Source organism: Rousettus aegyptiacus, unplaced genomic scaffold, assembly GCF_014176215.1.
Source record: "Rousettus aegyptiacus isolate mRouAeg1 unplaced genomic scaffold, mRouAeg1.p scaffold_m13_p_2, whole genome shotgun sequence".
Taxonomy (NCBI): domain Eukaryota; kingdom Metazoa; phylum Chordata; class Mammalia; order Chiroptera; family Pteropodidae; genus Rousettus; species Rousettus aegyptiacus.
In genome coordinates, this window is record NW_023416295.1 from 89,832,660 (window position 1) to 89,851,802 (window position 19,143).

At 39.3% G+C, this 19,143-nt stretch overlaps 3 pseudogenes; 1 reads left to right on the plus strand and 2 right to left on the minus strand.

Moving 5' to 3' along the window:
* Positions 1–1,053: 1,053 nt before the first annotated feature.
* On the minus strand, positions 1,054–1,327 carry LOC107516872 (annotated as a pseudogene).
* A 12,092-nt stretch (positions 1,328–13,419) lies between these two features.
* Positions 13,420–16,528, plus strand: LOC107516871 (annotated as a pseudogene).
* On the minus strand, positions 15,910–18,347 carry LOC118613740 (annotated as a pseudogene).
* Positions 18,348–19,143: the final 796 nt, after the last annotated feature.

A 19,143-nucleotide genomic window follows, 5' to 3' on the forward strand; every position in this document is an offset into this window, starting at 1 on the left:
TAAGATCAGGAACAAGGCAAGACTGTCCACTATCGCCGCTCTTATTCAATACAACATTGGAGATCCTAGCAAGTGCAATCAAGCAAGAGAAAAATATAAAAGGCATCCAAATAGGAAACAAAGAAGTCAAACTGTCACTATTTGAGGATGACATGATTCTCTATATAGAACACCCTAAAGACTCCATAAGAACACTACTAGAAACAATAAGCAAATACAGTAAAATAACTGGATACAAAATCAATGTTCAAAAATTCATAGTGTTCCTATACTTTAATAATGAAATGTCAGAAAAATAAGTAGAAAAAAAATAATTCCTATCGCAATTGCAACAAAAATAACAAAATACCTAGGAATAAATCTAATGAAACATGTCAAAGACCTATATAATGAAAACTATAAGACCCTATTAAAAGAAATTAAAGAGGATATAAAGGAATGGAAAGATATTGCGCTTTCTTGGATTGGAAGAATCAACATAGTTAAAATGACTGTATTACCTAAAGCATTATACAGATTTAATGCAATCTCCATCAAAGTTCTATTGGCATTTTTTAAAGAAATAGAACAAAAACTCATCAGATTTGTATGGAAGTACAAAAGACCCTAAATTGCCAAAGCCATCCTGAAAAAAAGAACAAGGCTGGAGGAATCACTCTGCCCAACTTTTTTTTTTCTCTCTATCCTCCTCAGCAATTTATTTGTGGGCCCATCCCCAGGTCACAGCTCAGGTACAGCCTGACCACAGGCCCCCAGGCCCATATGAGGTTGACCAGCTCACACCAGGGGAGAAGCCACTGTGCTGCCAGCACTTTGGGAAGTTTCAGAGCCCCCCAAGTCCCCAATTACACTTGCTGGCAGTGGGGAGATAGGTTGGGCAGTGGCAGAGTCCCAAATGTCCCAGCATTAATCTCATCCTCATAAACTAAGGACTGGCAGTACATTCACACCACGCCCACCTCACAAAATGCATTTATGGAAATGACGCAGGGCTGGAGGTAGCCTGTGGGTGGGGCCAGGCCCAGCGCATCCAGGTTACATGTTGACTCATTCCTACTGCAGCCAAGAGTTGTAAGTGCGGGACACAGTGTTTCAGGCATCCATGCACTGGTCCATGCACATGACAATGCACTTCTGCTTTGAATTATCCAGGGAGCCCACCAGCTTCCTGATGCACTTCTGGAAGCACTTGTCCATCATTCTCTGCAGAAGCTCCCACACGTTAGCCATAGCGATCTGCACCTTCATCTACCTGCTCCATGATGATCCCCGAGTCCAGCTTGACACCACTGGAGTCTCCAAAATCCAAGCCGAAGCTGCCTTCCATGGCTCTGCAAAGTCAACCAGACTATGTGTGTGACCCACACCTTACAATTTTAAATTATACTACAAAACGACAATAATTAAAACGGCATGATTTGGCAGAAAAACAGACACACAGGACAGTGGAACAGAATTGAGAGTTCAGAAGTAAACCCATATTTATGTGGGCAAATAAATTTCAACGAAAGAGCCAAAAACATAAAATGGAGAAGAAAGCCTCTTCAATAAATGGTGCTGGAAAAACTGGAAAGCCACCTGCAAAAGGATGAAACTAGACTGTTGTCTATAGGCACACCCCAAAATTAACTCAGAATGGATTAAGGACCTGAATATAAGCCCTGAAACAAGAACTTGCTTAGAAAAAATAACAAACAAACAAACAAAGGAACTAAACTCAAAGACCTTAGTCTTAAAGAGAATTTTATGAATTTGACCTCAAAGGCAAGGGAAGTAAAAGCTAAAATAAATGAATGGAACTACATCAAACTAAAAAGCTTCTGCACAGCAAATGAAACCTTCAACAAGGTAAGGAAACAACCATTCAAATGGGACGACATATTTTCAAGCAATGTCTCTGATGAAAGGCTAATATCCTAAATATACAAAGAACTTATACAACTCAGTAAAAACAAAAAACAAATAATCCAATTAAAAAATGGACAAGACCTGAACAGACACTTCTCCCAAGAAGACATACAAATGGCCAACAAATGTGTGAAAGGATGCTTAACATTACTAGCTATTAAGGAAATGCAAATCAAAGCCACAATGAGAGGGGTGGCTCTATAGTGTTAGTGGTTAACACATCTGCTTTACACACAGAGGGTCCTGGGTTCATGCCCCAGGTAGAGCCACGGACCAGTCCCCGGGTGCACTGCCCACCCCCCACTGCCCAGTGCACCAGGGGCACCAGGCTCCAGGTGCAAGCAGCTAACATGTGGGAGATAAGCCTGCCTTCAGAGATCCAGTTCTTAAGAGGAAACGGCAACATCCATAGGTCAGGGATGGAAGTGGGGGGTAGGATTAAAGAGAGGAAAACAATAAAATAAAATAAAATAAAATAATAGAATTTAAAAACACACACACAATGAAATGCCATCTTACACTTATTAGAATGGCTATAATCAACAGGACAAGTAATAACAAGTATTCGAGGAATGCAAGAAAAAAAGGAACCTTCATGCACTGCTGATGGGACTGTGAATTGGTACAGCCTCTATGGAAAACAGTATGGAGGTTCCTCAAAAAACTAAGAATTGATCTCCCATGTGATCTAGCAATCCCTCTGCTGAGTATTTACCCCTAAGACTTGAAAACATATATCCAAAAAGATATTTGCACACCAATGTTCATAGCAACATTACTCACAGTGGCCAGGACATGAAAGCAACCGAAGTGTCCTACAATAGATAATTGGATAAAGAAGCTGTGGTACATATATACAATGGAATATTACTCAGTCATAAGAAGAGATGAAATACTACCATTTGCGACAACTTGGTGGACCTTTAGAAAATCATGCTAAGTGAAATAAGCCAGACAGAAAAAAGTCAAAAACCACATGATATCACTTATATGTGGGATATAAACCTAAAAGCAACAAACAAACAGGACAAACAAACAGACTCACAGACATGGAAAATAGACTAGTGGTTACTGAGAGGGGCGGGGAAGAGGATACATAGAGGGGGTAAAAAGGGTCAAATATGTGGTGAAAGAAAGAAATCTAACTATGGGTGGTTAGCAGAGGGGAGAGGGAAATGGATAGGAAGGTGGTAAATGGGGTAAAAGGGGTCAAGTATATGGTGACATTAAAGATTTTTTTTAATAAAATTTTTAAAGATTATATATAATGATTTAAAACACAGCTAATTCTTTATTAAGAAAAAGGCCATCATACTGAAGAGAAGAAGGTAGAAGAGAGTAAAAGAATATAAAGAAAGACTAGGAGAAAGGAAGATTGAGCATCAGGCACTAGCCTAGTCACTTCTGCACCCCCTTAATTCATTCAATTCTCATGAATATCCTATGACATGGGCATATCATCCTCGATTTACATGAAGATTAAAATGTGAACTTGCCTATTTGGACACCAATTGTCATGTTCTTTGTCCACTGATGTATAATATCAAATTGGTTTTTTTAATGTAGTTTTGAGTCTTGAAACACATATACATTGTGTAACTACCACCACATGAAATATCAAACAGTTTCATCACCTCAAAAATTTCATTATGCTCCTTCATAGTCAACCCCAGTGAATCCTCTATAGTTTTGCCTTTTCCAAAATATCCTATAAATGCCACCACACAGTATATGGCCTCCTAAATCAGGCTTCTGTCAGCATCATGAATTTAGGATTTACCCATACTGTTTTATTACTAGTAGTATGTTCTTTTTCATTGCTGGATTATATCCCATTACAGGGATGTACTATCAGTAGTTAATCATTCTGATTAATTAAGGGCATTTAGGTTGTTTCCAGTTTGGATCAATTATAAATAAAGTTACTCTAAACATTCATGAACAGATTTTTGTGTGAATAAATGCATAGAAATGAGAATGCTGGATTCACAATGTACTGGTATGCCCTTGAAGCTTTTCTTTCCTTTTCAGAACTGATTTTATCATGTTTTATTTTCATCTTAGTCAACTAATTAGTCAGCAAAGAACCCACAAAATGGGCTCCACAATTCTCCAGCAAAGTGAGCTCCACCTGGATGATCCCAGAACAGGGCATGTTACTTCTACTAATACAGTTCCTATTTCTGAGCCTTTATACCTCTTTGTTCCTCGTGCCACAGGTAATGTCTGACTCCTTCTCTGCTTATGTCATCATTCCCAGTTACAAGGACCAGCTCAAGTTCCTCTTCCCCAGTGAAATCCTTCTTGCCACCTCACTCCACAGAACTCTCCTTGCTTCTCTTTCCATTCCACTTTGCATTTGTCTTCTACTACAACATCCTGCCTGTGACATCTTTAGATTGGCCTCTGACTTTTTCTGCATTACACCCTGTGGGGTCTATAGGTACAGGATTATGATCCTGGTTTTATAATTATGGAAACTGAAGCCCAGAGACTCTGAGTGACTAAGATCAAGGTAACATTTTCCGATCACTTAGAACCATACGCCATAAGGTCTCCATCAACATTTTATTGTCCCTCCTCTTCAAATGAGAAAACTGAGGCTGAGAAAGGAGAAATAACTTGTCTAAGTTACACAGCTTAGAATTAGACCTGATTTCACCTGGCTTCAAACTCCAATCTGTGTGTTGTGTGTGTCTGGGCTGAGAGCACCACACGGCAGCATGCTGTACACACTAGGTCTTAGAAGTGGAGAGTCCTGGACCCACACGCTGCAGGCAGCACAACCAGTTTCCACGCTGGCTCCTTCCCTGTGCCCTCCCTTACTCCTGGAACAGAGATCATACAAAGGCTGACTGATGTTCTGGGCAAAAGCATAGGGGTGCCTGATGATACTGTTAAGCTTTGGCCATCCCTGACCTTGCTTTCCCACGTGCCCACAGACAAGGCTTCCAGAGGAGCAGAGCAGTGACCTGGGAAGCTCCATGTTTTAGTGTGTGGATACTTCCATGACAAGTGTGCCTGCTGAAAATAGAAGAGAAGCAGACCTTCTGGTTGACTCTCAACTCAATTATTTTCTGAGGCTCATGGCTGCACTTCTACCATTGCACTGTTGTCATTTTACCTCTAAATTTTTTGAAAATCCACAGTTATCCATCTAGAGTGAGAATGGGTATTTCTCCACAAAATCACCCTAACTCAATGGAAGCCTGGATTCCTGGTGAGGCCATTAGGAAGAGGCATTTATGTTTCCAATATCCATGAAAGACTTTTCAGCATTTAGAGTAGGCCTTAAAGTCAGAAGAATGTAGACATTGAAATACCGATGAATACTATCCACCAGTGAGGTATTGGGTATGAGATAGAGCTACTAAAAACTAAACTGTTCCCCTTTGAACTGTGGAAGAAGTATTAAAATAATAATATTATTTTTTGAGCATTTACTATATACCAGACATTATACAGAGCTCTTTGCAGTTTCTCAGTTAATTCTCATGAAAAATCACTATTTTATAAAGAAACAGATATTCACAGAGCTTCAATAACCTACCCATGACCACACAGGTAATAACTAGTCCAATCAAGATTCAAACCAGGCCTCGTACTCCAAGCCCACACATTTAGCCAAGCACTGTACATACACAGCTAAATTTCCCTACCACAGCCTCAGAGGGAAAGCATAGAGTAAATGGTCAAGCTCTCCGAACCCCGGTTTCTTCATCTGAAAAATGGCAATAATAATAATTGAACACACACATACACACACAAAACATAATTTTATATTAAATGAAGAAAGATTAAAGCTTTCTCCCTAATATCAAAAACGAGACAAGGATGTCTGCTCTTGCCATTTCCAGTAAGCATTACACTGAAAGTCTAACCAGGGCAATTAGATATGAAAAGAATCCATATTGGAATGGAAGAAGTAAAACTATTTTTGCTTGCAAGTGATATAAATTTTTTAAATTAATTTATTTATTTAAATTATTTTCAAGTATACAGTATATTGGTTAGACATTTATATAGTTCATAAAATGATCCCCCTGATTGCTCTTTCTCTCCTCTGGCTCTCCACTTAGCCATCTTATTAATGCTAACTGCATTCCCTATACCATGCTCCCCATCCCCATGACCAACTATATCAACTACTAACTTGTATTTCTTTAACCCTTCACCCCATTCTCCCAGGCCTCAAGCCCCCTTCCCTCTGTCTGGCACCAAATTGTCCACTATATTTATAATTCTGTTTTTGATTAGTTTGTTCTTTTTATTCCTTAGATTCTGCATATAAGTGAAATTATCTGATATTTATCTTTCTCTGTTTGACTTATTTCACTCAGCATAATAACCTCTAAGTCCATCCATGTCATTGTAAATGGTAGGATTTCATCTTTTTTTTTTTACTGGCTGAGTAATATTCCATTGTATATATGAATCATAATTTCTTTATCCAGTTGTCTGTTGATGGGCACTTAGTTTGCTTCCATATCTTGGCTATTATAAACTGTGCTGCCATGGATATTGGAGTGCATAGATCTTTACAAATTATTGTTTTGGGTTTTTTTGGATTAATACCTAGAAGTGCAATTGCTGGGTCAAAAGGTATATGCATTTTTAATTTTTTGAGAAATCTCCAGACTGTTTTCCATAGTGGCTATACCAATTGGCAATCCCACCAACAATGTATGAGGGTTCCCTTTTCTCCACATCCTCGCCAACACTTGCTGTATTTTGATTTATTGATGATAGTGATTCTGACCGGTGTAAGGTGATGTATCTCATTGTGGTTTTAATTTGCATCTCTCCGATGACTAGTGATTGAGCATCTTTTCATATGTCTGTCAGCCATCTGTACTTCCTCTTTGAGGAAGTAACTGTTCAGGTCTTCAGCCCAATTTTTAATTGGATTGTTTGTGGTTTTTTGTTGTTGTTAAGTTGTATGAGTTCTTTATATGTTTTGGATATTAACCCCGTATCAGATGTATCATTTGTGAATATCTTCTCCCAATCAGTTGGTTGTCTTTTTGTTTTGTTGATCGTTTCCTTTGCTGTACAAAAACCTTTTAGTTTGAGATAGTCTAATTTGTCTTTTTTCTTTTGTTTCCCTTGCCCAAGGAGATATATCCAAAAAAAAAAAATTACTGTTAGTAATATCAGAGTTTACTGCCTATGTTTTCTTCTAGAAGTTTTATGGTTACCGTCTTACTTTTAAGTCTTTAATGCATTTTGAGTCAATTCTTGTATATGGTGTAAGAAGGTGGTCCAGCTTTTTTTTTTTTTTTTTTGCATGTATCGGCCCAATTTTCCCAACACCATTTATTGAAACGACTGTTTTTATCCCATTGCATATTATTACTCTTTTGTCGTATATCAAGTGAGCATATAGGCGTGGATTTATTTCTGAGCTCTCTATTCTGGTTCATTGATCAATGTATCTCTTTTTATGCCAGCACCATGCTGTTTTGATTAATATAGAATTGTAGTATAGTTTGATATCAGGCAATGCGATACCTCCAATTTTGTTCTGCTTAAGATTGTCATGGCTGTTCGGGGTCTTTTATGGTTCCATATAAATTTTAGGATTATTTGTTCTATCTTTGAAAAATGCCATTGATATTTTGATAGGGATAGCATTGAATCTATAGATTGCTTTGGGTAATATGGCCATTGTAATGATATTGATTCCTCCTACCCATGAACACAGTATATACTTCCATTTATTTGTATCTTCTTCAATTTCTTTTTTCAAAAATTATAATTTTCTGAAAATAGGTCTTTCACCTTCTTGGTTAATTTGATTCACAGGTATTTTATTGTTTTCAATGCAATTGTAAATGAGATTGTTTTCTTAATTTCTCTTACTGAAAGTTCATCATCGATGCACAAAAATGCCACTGACATCTGAATATTATTTTGTAACCTGCTACTTTGCTGAATTCATTGATCAGTTCTAACAGTTTTTTGGTGGAATCTTTAGGGTCCTCTATATATAGTATCATGTCATTGGCAAAAAATGAGAGTTTTAATCCTTTCTTTCCAATTCAGATGTCTTTTATTTCTCTTTCTTGCTTTATTACTGTAGCTAAGACTTCCAATACAATGTTGAAGAGGAGTGGTGAAAGTGGTCATCATCCTTGTCTTGTTCCTGATCTTAAGGAAAATACTTTTAGCCTTTCCCCCATTGAGCATGATGTTAGCTGTAGGTTTGTCATATATGGCCTGTATTGTGTTGAGGTATGTTCCCTCTATTCCAACTTTGCTGAAAGTTTTTATCATAAATGGATGCTGGATTTTATCAAATGCTTTTTCTGCATCTATTGAAATGATGTGGTTTTTATCTTCCGATTTGTTAATAATGTGTATCACGTTAATTAATTTGCAGGTATTGTACCAACTTTGCATCCCAGGAATAAATTCAACTTGATCGTGATGTATGATATTTTTAATGTATTGCTGAATTCTGTTAATATTTTGTTGAGAATTTTTACATCAATGTTAATAAAAGATATCAGCCTACAGTTTTCTCTTTTTTGTAATGTCTTTGTCTAGTTTTGGAATCAAGTTAATGGTGAGCTCAAAAAAGGAGTTAGGGAGCCTTCTCTCTTCTTGAAATTTTTGAAATAGTTTGAGAAGAATAGGTGGTAATTCTTCTTTGAATGTTTGGTAAAATTCACCTAGGAAGCCATCCGGTCCAGGACTTTTGTTTTTCGGAAGGTTTTTGATTACTGATTCTATTTCATTAGTGGTCATTGGTCGGATCAGATTGACTCTGTCTTGGAGATTGTGTTTCTAGGAATATGTCTATTTCTTCCAGATTGTTAAATTTGTTGGCATATAATTGCTCGTAATATTTTCTTATGATCCATTGTATTTCTGTGAAGTACGTGGTTATTTCTCCTCTTTCATTTCTGATTTTATTTATATGAATCTTCTCTATGTTTTCCTTGATGAGTCTGGCTAAGGGTCTGTCAATTTTGTTTATTCTTTCAAAGAACCAGCTCTTGGTTTCATTAATCCTTTTTATTGTTTTTCCAGAATCTACTTTGTTTATTTCCACTCTAATCTTTATTATTTCCTTCCTTCTCTTCACTTTGGCTTTGTTTGCTGTTCTTTTCCTAGTTCTTTTAAGTGTAAGGTTAGATTGTTTGAGCTGTTTCTTGTTTATTGTGGTAGGCCTGTATTGCCATGAATTTCCCTCTTAGGACTGCTTTCACCGTGTCCCATAGATTTTGAGTTGTGTTTTCATTTTCATTTGTCTCTAGGTATCTTTTGATTTCTGCCTTGATCTCATTAATAACCCATTCATTGTTTAGTTGCACGTTATTTAGCCTCCATGCGTTTGTGTATTTTCCAGTTTTTTTCCTGTAGTTGATTTTTAGTCTCATACCATTGTGATCAAAGAAGACGGTGGATATAATTTCAATCTTCTTAAATTTGATTTGTGTCCTAACATGTGGTCTATTCTAGAAAATGTTCCATATGCACTTGAGAAGAATGTAAATTTTGCTGCTTTGGGGTAAAATGCTCTGAAATTTTCTATTAAATCCATCTGGCCTCATGTGTAGTTTAGGCCCATCGTTTCTTGTTGATTCTTTGCCTAGAAGATCTGTCCATTGGTGTCAATGGATGTTAAAGTCTCCTACTATGAGTGTATTACTGTTGATCTCTCCTTTTATGCCAGTCAATAATGGCTTTATGTCTGAGGTGTTCCTGTGTTGGGTGCATATATGTTTACTAGGGTTATATCCTCTTGATTTATCCATACCATTATCATTATGTAATTCCCTTTTTTGTCTCTTATTATAGCTTTTGTTTTAAAGTCTATTTTATCTGATGTAAGTATCACTACCACAGCTTTTTTTTCATTTCCATTTCCATGAAATATCTTTTCCCATCCCTTTACTTTTCGTCTGTAAGTGTCATTTGATCTGAAGTGTGTCTCCTGTAGACAGCATATGCATAGGTCTTGTTTTCTTATCCAGTCAGTTACCTTATGTCTTTTAATTGGAGGATTTAATCCATTTACATTTAAAGTGATTACCGAAAGGTACATTGTTTCTGCCTTTTATTATTCACATTTGTTATTTCTATTTTCTTTTTTACCCCCTCTCTTTTTACAGAAGACCTTTTAACATTTCTTGTAATATTTGCTTGTAATATTTGCTTGGTGATGAATTCCTTCAGCTTTTTTCTGTCTACGAAGCTCTTTATCTTACCTTCCATTTTAATCAAAAGCCTTGCTGGGTAAAGTATTTGTGGTTGTAGATTCTTATTTTTCATAACTTTAAATATTTCTTGCCATTCTTTTCTAGCCTACAAAGATTCCATTAAAAAAAAGCAGCAGACATTCTTATGAAGGTACCCTTATAAATAATTAGCTTCCTTTCCCTTGCTGCTTTTAAGATTCTCTCTTTGTCTTTGACTTCTGACATTAATTTTTTTATTTTAATTAGTTTCAAGTATACAGTACATTGGTTAGACATTTATATAGTTCAGAAAATGACTCCCCCCAATTGCTCCCTCCCTCCTCTGACCCTCCACCTAGCCAATGTGTTAATGCTAACTGCATTCTCTATTCTGTGGTTCCCATTCCCATGACCATCCATCAGCTATGAATTTGTACTTCTTTAACCCTTCGCCCCATTCTCACAGACCCCAAACCCTCCTCCCCTCTGTCACCAAATTGTCCACTATATTTGTGATAAATTCCTTTAGCTTATTTTTGTCTAGGAAGCTCTTTATCTGTCCCTCAACTCTAAATGATAGCCTTGCTGTATAAATATTCTTGGTTGTAGATCCTGGGTCTTCATCCTGTTGAATATGTTTTGCCAACCCTTTCTGTCCTGCAAAGTTTCTTTCACGAAATCAGCTGCCAGTCTTATGGGAGCTCCCTTGTAAGTAACTATCTGATTTTCTCTTGCTGCTTTTAAGATTCTCTCTTCATATTTAACCTTTGGCATTTTAATTATGATATGTCTTGATGTGGGCCTCTTTGGTTCCCTGAATTTTGAAATTCTCTGAGCTTCCTGAGGTTTTATGTCCATTTCCTTCACCGGATTAGGGAAGTTTTTCATCATTATTTCTTCAAACAGCTGTTCAACATCTTGATTTTCTTCAGTTACACTGATCAGATGGATATTTGAACCCTTAAGTGTCCTATATCCTCCTTAAGTTATTTTTTCTAGTCTTGGTATCTTTTTTCTTGCCATTCTGATTGAGTGTCCTGGTTGGCTTTCATGTCCTGTAGATAGGGCTTTTGGTCCTCTTCTTTATTCACTTTGTTTATTCCTTTGTTTATTCCATTTAATATACTTCTCATCTCAGATAATGTGTTCTCCATTTCAGACTGATTCCCTTTTATAATTTCCATTTCCATTTTTATTTTTTCTCTCTTTGTTGGAGTTCCCTCTACTTCTGAAAAGTTCATTGAGCATCTTTATGACCATGTTTTGAACTCTATACCTGTTAGATTACTTGACTCCATTATATCTGGATCTGTGTTGTCATATGGTTTCTGCTTCTTTGTCTTTTCATTTTGGCTGCCTTTCCATGTCTGTTTCTATGTACTAAGCAAAGCTCCTAAGTCTCCCAGTCTTATTAGCATGGCTTTGTGTAGTAGGTGTCCAATGGCACAGTCCTGAGAGGGGTTCAGCTGCAGGCCAAGTTTAGCCTTAGCTTTTGCCCTCTGGGGCAACTGTTAAGCTTCAGCAAGCAGTTCACAGATGCTGTGCTTATAGTTGCCTCAAGAGGTCACACCAGAAGCCGAGGCCAGCTGTCACCAGTGTGAGTGTTGGCTCTGCTCAGCAAAGAGCACCAGACTCTCTGAGGATACATCTGGATGTGTCTTGGGTGGGGCTGCAAGTTGGGGGAAGTGGTGTTTCAGGGAATCCTCTAGGCGGAGTGACCTGTGTTATTCAGTTTGATGACGTCATGTCTATGGCAGCGCTGTGTCCGGCACACTGGTATTGGGGAGGACTCAACAGGAACAATGGATACCGGCAGCACTTCTTTACCAAGCAGGTCTCGCTTTGGCCCTCACTCCAACACTCTCTCCCTAATGTCCCCTCCACACAGCTGAATCGGCACTGGTGCTCAGAGCAAGCAGGTCCATCATCGCGAAAACCGTCTCCTGGATATGGTCCCTTTAAGGGGCATCTGCAGCTTAAACCACCCCCGTCTCACTCAGCCACTCAGTACCAGGCAGCCCCGCGTCCTCGCCTCATCCTACCTTCTGCCATTGCGGGGTGATTTCTTGGATTTCTCCCTAGCTGTATAGTTTGTTATCCCAGGCAATTTTTCCTTGCTGCTGTTCCTTGTTTCCATCACTACTTTAATTTGGTCACCAGAGGGATGAACAGAGCCTCTATCATCTACACCATTTTTTTTTCTCCACCTGATCTTTGGCATTTTAACTATGATGTGTCTTGGTGTGGATCTGTTTGAGTCCCTCTTGTTTGGGACTCTTTGTGCTTCCTGAACTTGTATGTCTAATTCCTTTGCCAGGTTAGGGAAGTTTTCTGTCATTATTTCTCCAAATAGATTCTCAGTCTTTTGCTCTCTCTCATCCTCTTCAGGTACTCCTATGATCCGTATATTGTTACATTTCATATTGTCCTAGAGGTCTCTTAAACTGTCATTTTTTTTAATTCTTTTTTCTTTTTGTTGTTCTGATTTAGTGTATTCTGCTACCTTATTTTCCAATTCACTGATTCAGTCTTCTGCTTTATCCAATCAACTGTTGAATCCTTCTGGTGTTGTCTCCATTTCAGTTATTGTATTCCTCATTTCTATCTGGTTCTTTCTTATGGTTTCTATGTTCTTTTTTATGCTTACTATCTCTCTGTTGAGGTTCTCATTGTGTTCATCCATTCTCCCCATAAGTTTTTTGAGCATCCTTATAATCATTATTTCAAACTCTGTCTCTGGTAGGTTGCTTGCCTCCATTTAATTTAGCTTATTTTCTGGAGTTTTCTCCAGTTTCGTTTGTGGTATGGTTCTTTGTTTTCTTATTTTATTTGTCTCTTTGTGTTCTTTTCTATGTGTCAGGGATATTTGTTTCATCTCAGCCTTGGCCAGGTGGCCTAATGTGGAAGGTGTCTATGTGCCCCAGTGGCACATACTCTTTGATCCCTTATGCTGGGGCTCTGGACGTGATCTTTGTGTGGGTTGTGTGTGATCTTATGTTGTCACCAAGCCTTTATTGTTGTTAGCACATCAGCGAATGGGATTGACACTCAAGCTGACTAACTGTAGGAACTGGCTGCATTCACAAGGTATGAGTTGCTATATGGGGGCTGACCCCACTGAGTGGGATTTGACCTAGCAGGCCTCTCTTCTTGTTGCAACCACCCTAATGGAGCCAGTCAGGAGTTGCTACATTGTGGTCTGGCGCCAGCCACTGGATGTGTTGGTTTTGTGGCCCCTTGGGAGGGTCTCCCCCTGTAGGCCAAGGTCAGCCACTGCTTTTGACTGCTCAGGGCTACCCAGTGAGAACTACAAAGCGATCCACCGATGGTTGTTGCCTATGCTGGATCTATAGGTAAGCGGAACAGACAATGCTGTAGGCAGTGGTTAGTTATCCCCCATCCCTGAGCTATGGTAGTTTAGCAGAGGGATCAGTGCTCCTCCAGGTCTGACATTGCCTGTCAGTTGCCCGTAAGTCTCTGAAACTGGAATAGCCTCTGGGTGATATGTGTATTGGGTGGCGTAGGGATTCCAGGAGTCTCTTGGGTCTATTGAGTAAATTTCCCCTGCCACTGCAGTGTCAGTTTATATGCCAGCGCTGTCTCTGTGGCTTCCTGTACAAGTTTCCAATCATAGAAAGTTTAGCTGCTGCCCTCCTTGAGACTGAATGTGCCACCCCAGGGCAGGGGCAGCTGCCTGTCAATATGTGGCGGGCACTTAGTGTATTGGATGGGGCAGGAGTTCAAGGAGTCAAGGGGACTATCAGGCCAATAGCCTCAGTTTTCTGCAGTTTCTGTGTTTTCACATTCCTGCAGTAGTCACAGGTCACATGGAGACAAGCTGCTATCTGGGGAAGTCCCATGGACCCCTGTGATCCCCTCAAGATATATTGCAGCTTTCACGGGCAGCAGTAGTTTTCCCACAACTGTTTTCCCTGAAATGCTCTCACAGCACTAACCAAGGTCTGTTGCCTGTGCAGACTGTGGTACCCCAGAGCCAAGCAGGGCAGGGGAGGCTCCCTGTCAATGGGCTGCAGGCACTTTATGGCTTGGGTGAAGCAGGATTTCAGGGAGACAAGGGCTGTCAGGCCAATATAGCCTCAGTTTTGCTGCAACTTCTGTGTCCGGGCATTCCCTCTGCAGTAACAGATTACAGTGAGACCAGCTGCCATCTGGGGTGGTCCCACGGACCCCTGTGCTCCCTGGACACAACATTGCAACTCTTGAAGGCAGGAAAGGTCTACCTGCCACTGATTTCCATGCAGTGCCTGCCCTGTGCTAGCCAAAGTTTGTTGCCTGCGTGGATTGGAAGATGGGGTAGGGGCTGGGAGTGGTGGGCTGTTGGGGGAAACAGGGCTGTGGCAGTTCACTGTCAATGGGCCACATGGGCAATTTGTGGGTGGGGCCTCAGGAAGACAATGGCAGTCAGATCAATACAGCCTCAGTCTCGCAGAAACTTCAATAACCATTTGCACAATCCTACAAAAGTCCCAGATCTGGCTGCTGTCTGGGACTGGCCCACAGATCTCCGAGATTCATCCAAGTTCATGTTGACAGCAGTGATCTCTGTCTGACCCTGTCTCAAAAATGTGGCTCACAGCACTGGCCACCAGCTGAGAATGCTTGGCCTTGAATTGGGCAGGACATGGCAGCCAACCAGCAACAAAAGTCCTGGGCAATCTGCAGGTTGGGTGGAGCAGGCTGATCCCCTCAGGCCAGCACTACCTAATGGCCCTGTGGGAGGGGTCTGCACAGTCTAGCTGGCGCTGTCTGTAGATTGCCTGGTAGCAGGGCTGGACTGAGGCACAATGGTGGCTGCCCTTCCAGCCCTTGTTCTGGTGCTAAGTAATGCAGACTTTCTCAGAATGAATCCCACGCAAGCCTCTGACCCACTGCCAGTGTCCTGGGTGAGTGTCCACAGTTTAGAAGGGATATCTTGGATTTCAGTCTCCTTCCATCTCACTAAGATGGCCAGAATCCCCTTTGGTTTTTACAGTCAGATTTATTAGAATCTCCTCTTCCCTGAGCTGGGACCCTGGGCTGTTAAGCCCCCAAATGAGACCAGGACCCCCACTCATTCAGGGGATCCTCCGCACCCTCATTATCCCTCCCACTGACCCTCCACCACTCACAAGTGCGAGTCCAGCCCAAATTGCAACTTTGCCCCTCCTACCGGCTTCGATGTGGCTCCTTTATATTATCAGATGTAAGTGTTACAATCAGCTGGACTTAGGTGATTCTCCACATTGATTATTTTATAATTTGGTCGTAATTTCAATACAAACCTTGGAGGAGACAAACCCTGCTTTTACCTAGTCTGCCATCTTCCTCCTATGATATGAATTTTTATGCAGAAAAATGTAAGGAATTCAAACACGCACACGCACACACACATTTGAGCTAACAAGTTCACCAAAGTTGCAGGATACAAAGTCAATATACAAGATTTGTACTACCTCTATACATTAGCAATGAACAATCAAAAAATGAAATTAAAATAATTCCACTTATGATAGCACCAAAAGAATAAAATAACAAATTTAACCAAAGAAGTTCAAGATTTGGATACTGGAAACAATAAAACATTGTAGAAAGACATTTTAAAAGACTTAAATAAATGGAAAGACGTCCATACATATATTAAAAGATAATATTAAGATAACAATAAGCCTCAAGTCAATGTAATCCATATCAAAACCTCATCTGCTTTTATTGCAAATATTGCCAATCTACTCCTAAAATTTGTATGGAAGTGAGAAACAATCTTTTAAAAGAAAAACAAAGTTGGAGGGCAGCTTCTATCAGGTCAGCAGCAGGAGGGGCTCGCTGTGGTGTGCTCCATGGCCCTTTGTGCATCCTACTGGCCCTCTAGCCAAGCTTTCACCTGAATTCCTCCGGATGGTTCGGGTGCTGGGTACCACCTGGATGGCAGCTGTGCCACACCTGAGGACAAGCCATAGCCTACACCCCGAGTCTACTGAGGCACCTACCTTACTTTTGCCAAGGCCAAGTGGTGTGGGACTTTGGCCGTGCCTCCAAGTGGCTGTGCATCTTCACAGTGAACTTTCCTGAATCAATAGTAGATAATCTTTCAGCTGATGTATCCATTGCCATTTGTTATGGCTGGACGAGTATTGGAAGTGGAGATGTCCATAAGATGATGATGAGCATAGGATGGAACCATACTACGAGAATATGAAAAAAATCATGGAAATTCATATCACATATACCTTAACAGAGGACTTCTATGGGCAAGTCCTCAATGTGGCCATCATTAGCTGGACCAGAAAAAAAATGATTCTTTAGATTCACTTATTTCAGCAATTCAAGGTGACATTGAGGAAGCTAAGAAAAGACTAGATTTACCAGATTATTTGAAACTTGAAGACAAATTCTTGCAGGTTTCTAAAAGCAAAATAATGAATGGTCACCAGTGAAAAATCATCTTATTTGTTCACTGTTTTCTAGTATTTTACTGCTCATGTCTATGCAGTCTCATCTTGTTAACAATCAAACATTTTCCTACAGCTGTGAATTAATTTAAACAATACAATGTAGTTACCATATTATGCTTCAATTGTTCAATTAAATCCGTCATGCTACAGTACTAAAAATAATCATTTTAAAAAACAAGATTCTTTTTATGTAACATGTTGATTAAAATTTATCAGTAGAAAGATCTTATGTGTTTTAAAATGGAAATTAAATGTATATAGCAATGGGTAAAAAGAAAAGTCACCAGTATGAGATAAAAGCTATAATTTTCATGGTAAAATACTAGTATATGTGTACTTGTATATCATGTGCTGCTAACCAGAGGACTATAAAAGTAAATGTATTAAACAGAGGTTTTATAGTTGATTATAAACCTAAGGGGGAAATTCATACTTTTTATTTCCTTTTGACTGTCCTAAATGATTTATTAGGTCAAATTTTATAAACATTGCTTACATTAGAGGTAACAGTGGAGCTGAAGAGTATTGCGCCTTCTCCAAGCTGCACGGCGAGAACCACCAATAGTGTGTTGGAACATTGGCTATTTCTGAGGAGACGGCTCTTGTGGCCAGCAGACATCAGCCCACGCATCCCTGCACTTGCAGATGGGTTTGGTGATCCACTGGGTGTCTGATACCTTTCATCTGATACCTTTATGGAAAGGATTAATAAGGATAACCTTAATGAATTTGTATGTGGAATCTTCACCAGCCCAGTAAGAATTCAGAACTCCCAAAGCCCCATAGGGGCATCCACCTTGCTCCTGGCAACAGACTGAAGGCTCCAAGCAAACTAGCTGGTTAACACTATAATGGACAAGCTTGCTGTAGGTCACATCCTTAGGAACTGGCATTTGCAGCCACCATGGTACACAGGGATCTGATATATGACTCAACATTGCGTGGCTTTGCATCCCAGCCTGCATGCTTTGTGGGGCCAGGGAGGGCAGGGGGCCCTTTGGAGCACAGAGAGCTGGCAGTACTGCCAGCAGCACAGAAAGCACATTCCATCAGACTGCGTCTTCCTCCATAGCTCCTAGATATACTTGTAGCGCCCATCTTGACTTACCTGATGGCTGCAGCCAGACAGAAAGGAGTCTTTCTCCCACAATCCCTTTTGGACTCCTCCCATTCTTTGTATTTTTGATATTTTGTTCATTAAGATATTATTTCAAACATGAAGACTTGTGAAGTTTCATTTTAATTAGTCATTTCCATTATGAGGTCAAATCATTGTATTGTGCTCAATGTTACAGCAGCCTGAGTTCTAATTGGTCTAGACTCCCTCTGCCTAGCATTTTGTGTGTGTCTTTTAAAACATTAAAATGACTGTTTTTCTAAATAAAAAGAACAAAATTGGAGGACTCATACTTCCTCATCTAAAAAGTTACTGCATAATCAAGATTACCAAATAAGCTAGATGATGTGGTTCTGGCATGATAGTAGATATCTACATTCATGTAATAGAATTGAGAGTCTAGAAATAAACCCATACATCTATATCAATTCATTTTTGATAAGAGTGCCGATACAGTTAAATGGGAAACAAACAGTCTTTTCTCACAGCGAAGAATCCCTTAATACTTCTGGAAAGAAAAGGAAAAATACATCAATGCACTCTGTTCTTAACAGGGCTTGCTTTCAAGAGAAACAATTTACCAGAGCCTAACTGACTTGAGGGAAGCGAGATACCCAATTCTATCTCACTCTCCTACCCAAGAGACAAAAATTTTAGAAGCACTTAAGAAGGTCACAGCACAGGGGCATAGGCCCACTAAAAGACTGAGACCTGATCATAAGATTAGAGAACATTTCCTCTTCCCCTACATCTTACCAGCAAAGCAATAGGATACCTGTGTGCTAAGAGTAGATAAAACCAAGCAAACCAGAGGAAATTTAGCCTCTGACACTTATAGATATGACAAATAGTAAACAGCCAAACCCCTAGCCAAATATACATAGAGGTTCATGTTAATGGCCTATTTACCTCAGTTTCTTATCCAGTACATTATGTTCATCTTTCGACAACAAAAAAATCACAAGGTATTCTAAAGACAGAAAACATTTTGAAGAGACAGAGCAAGCAACAGAATCAGACTCAAATACAGTAAAGATGAGGATATTAACAGATGACACATATAAAATAACTATGATTAATATGCTAAGTGCTCTAATGGAAAAAGTAAACATGAAAGAATATATGGGCAATGCAAGCAGAGAAAAGAAACTCTATGAAAGAATTGAAAGGATGTGCTAAAAATTAAAAACACTGTAAATAAATAAAAAATGCCTTTGATAGGCTTATTGATATACTAGACATGGCTCAGGAAAGAATCAGTGAGCTTGAAGAAATGTCAATAGACACTTCTAAAACTGAAATATAAAAAAAAATAAGAATGAGAAAGACAAAACAGATTATCCAAGAACTATGAAATAATTTTAAAGGTGTAAAGTGCATAACGGGAATATAAGAAAAAGAAAAAAAGAACAGAAGAAACATGAAATAATAATGATAGAATTTTCCAAAATTAAGGACAGATACTAAATTACAGATCCAG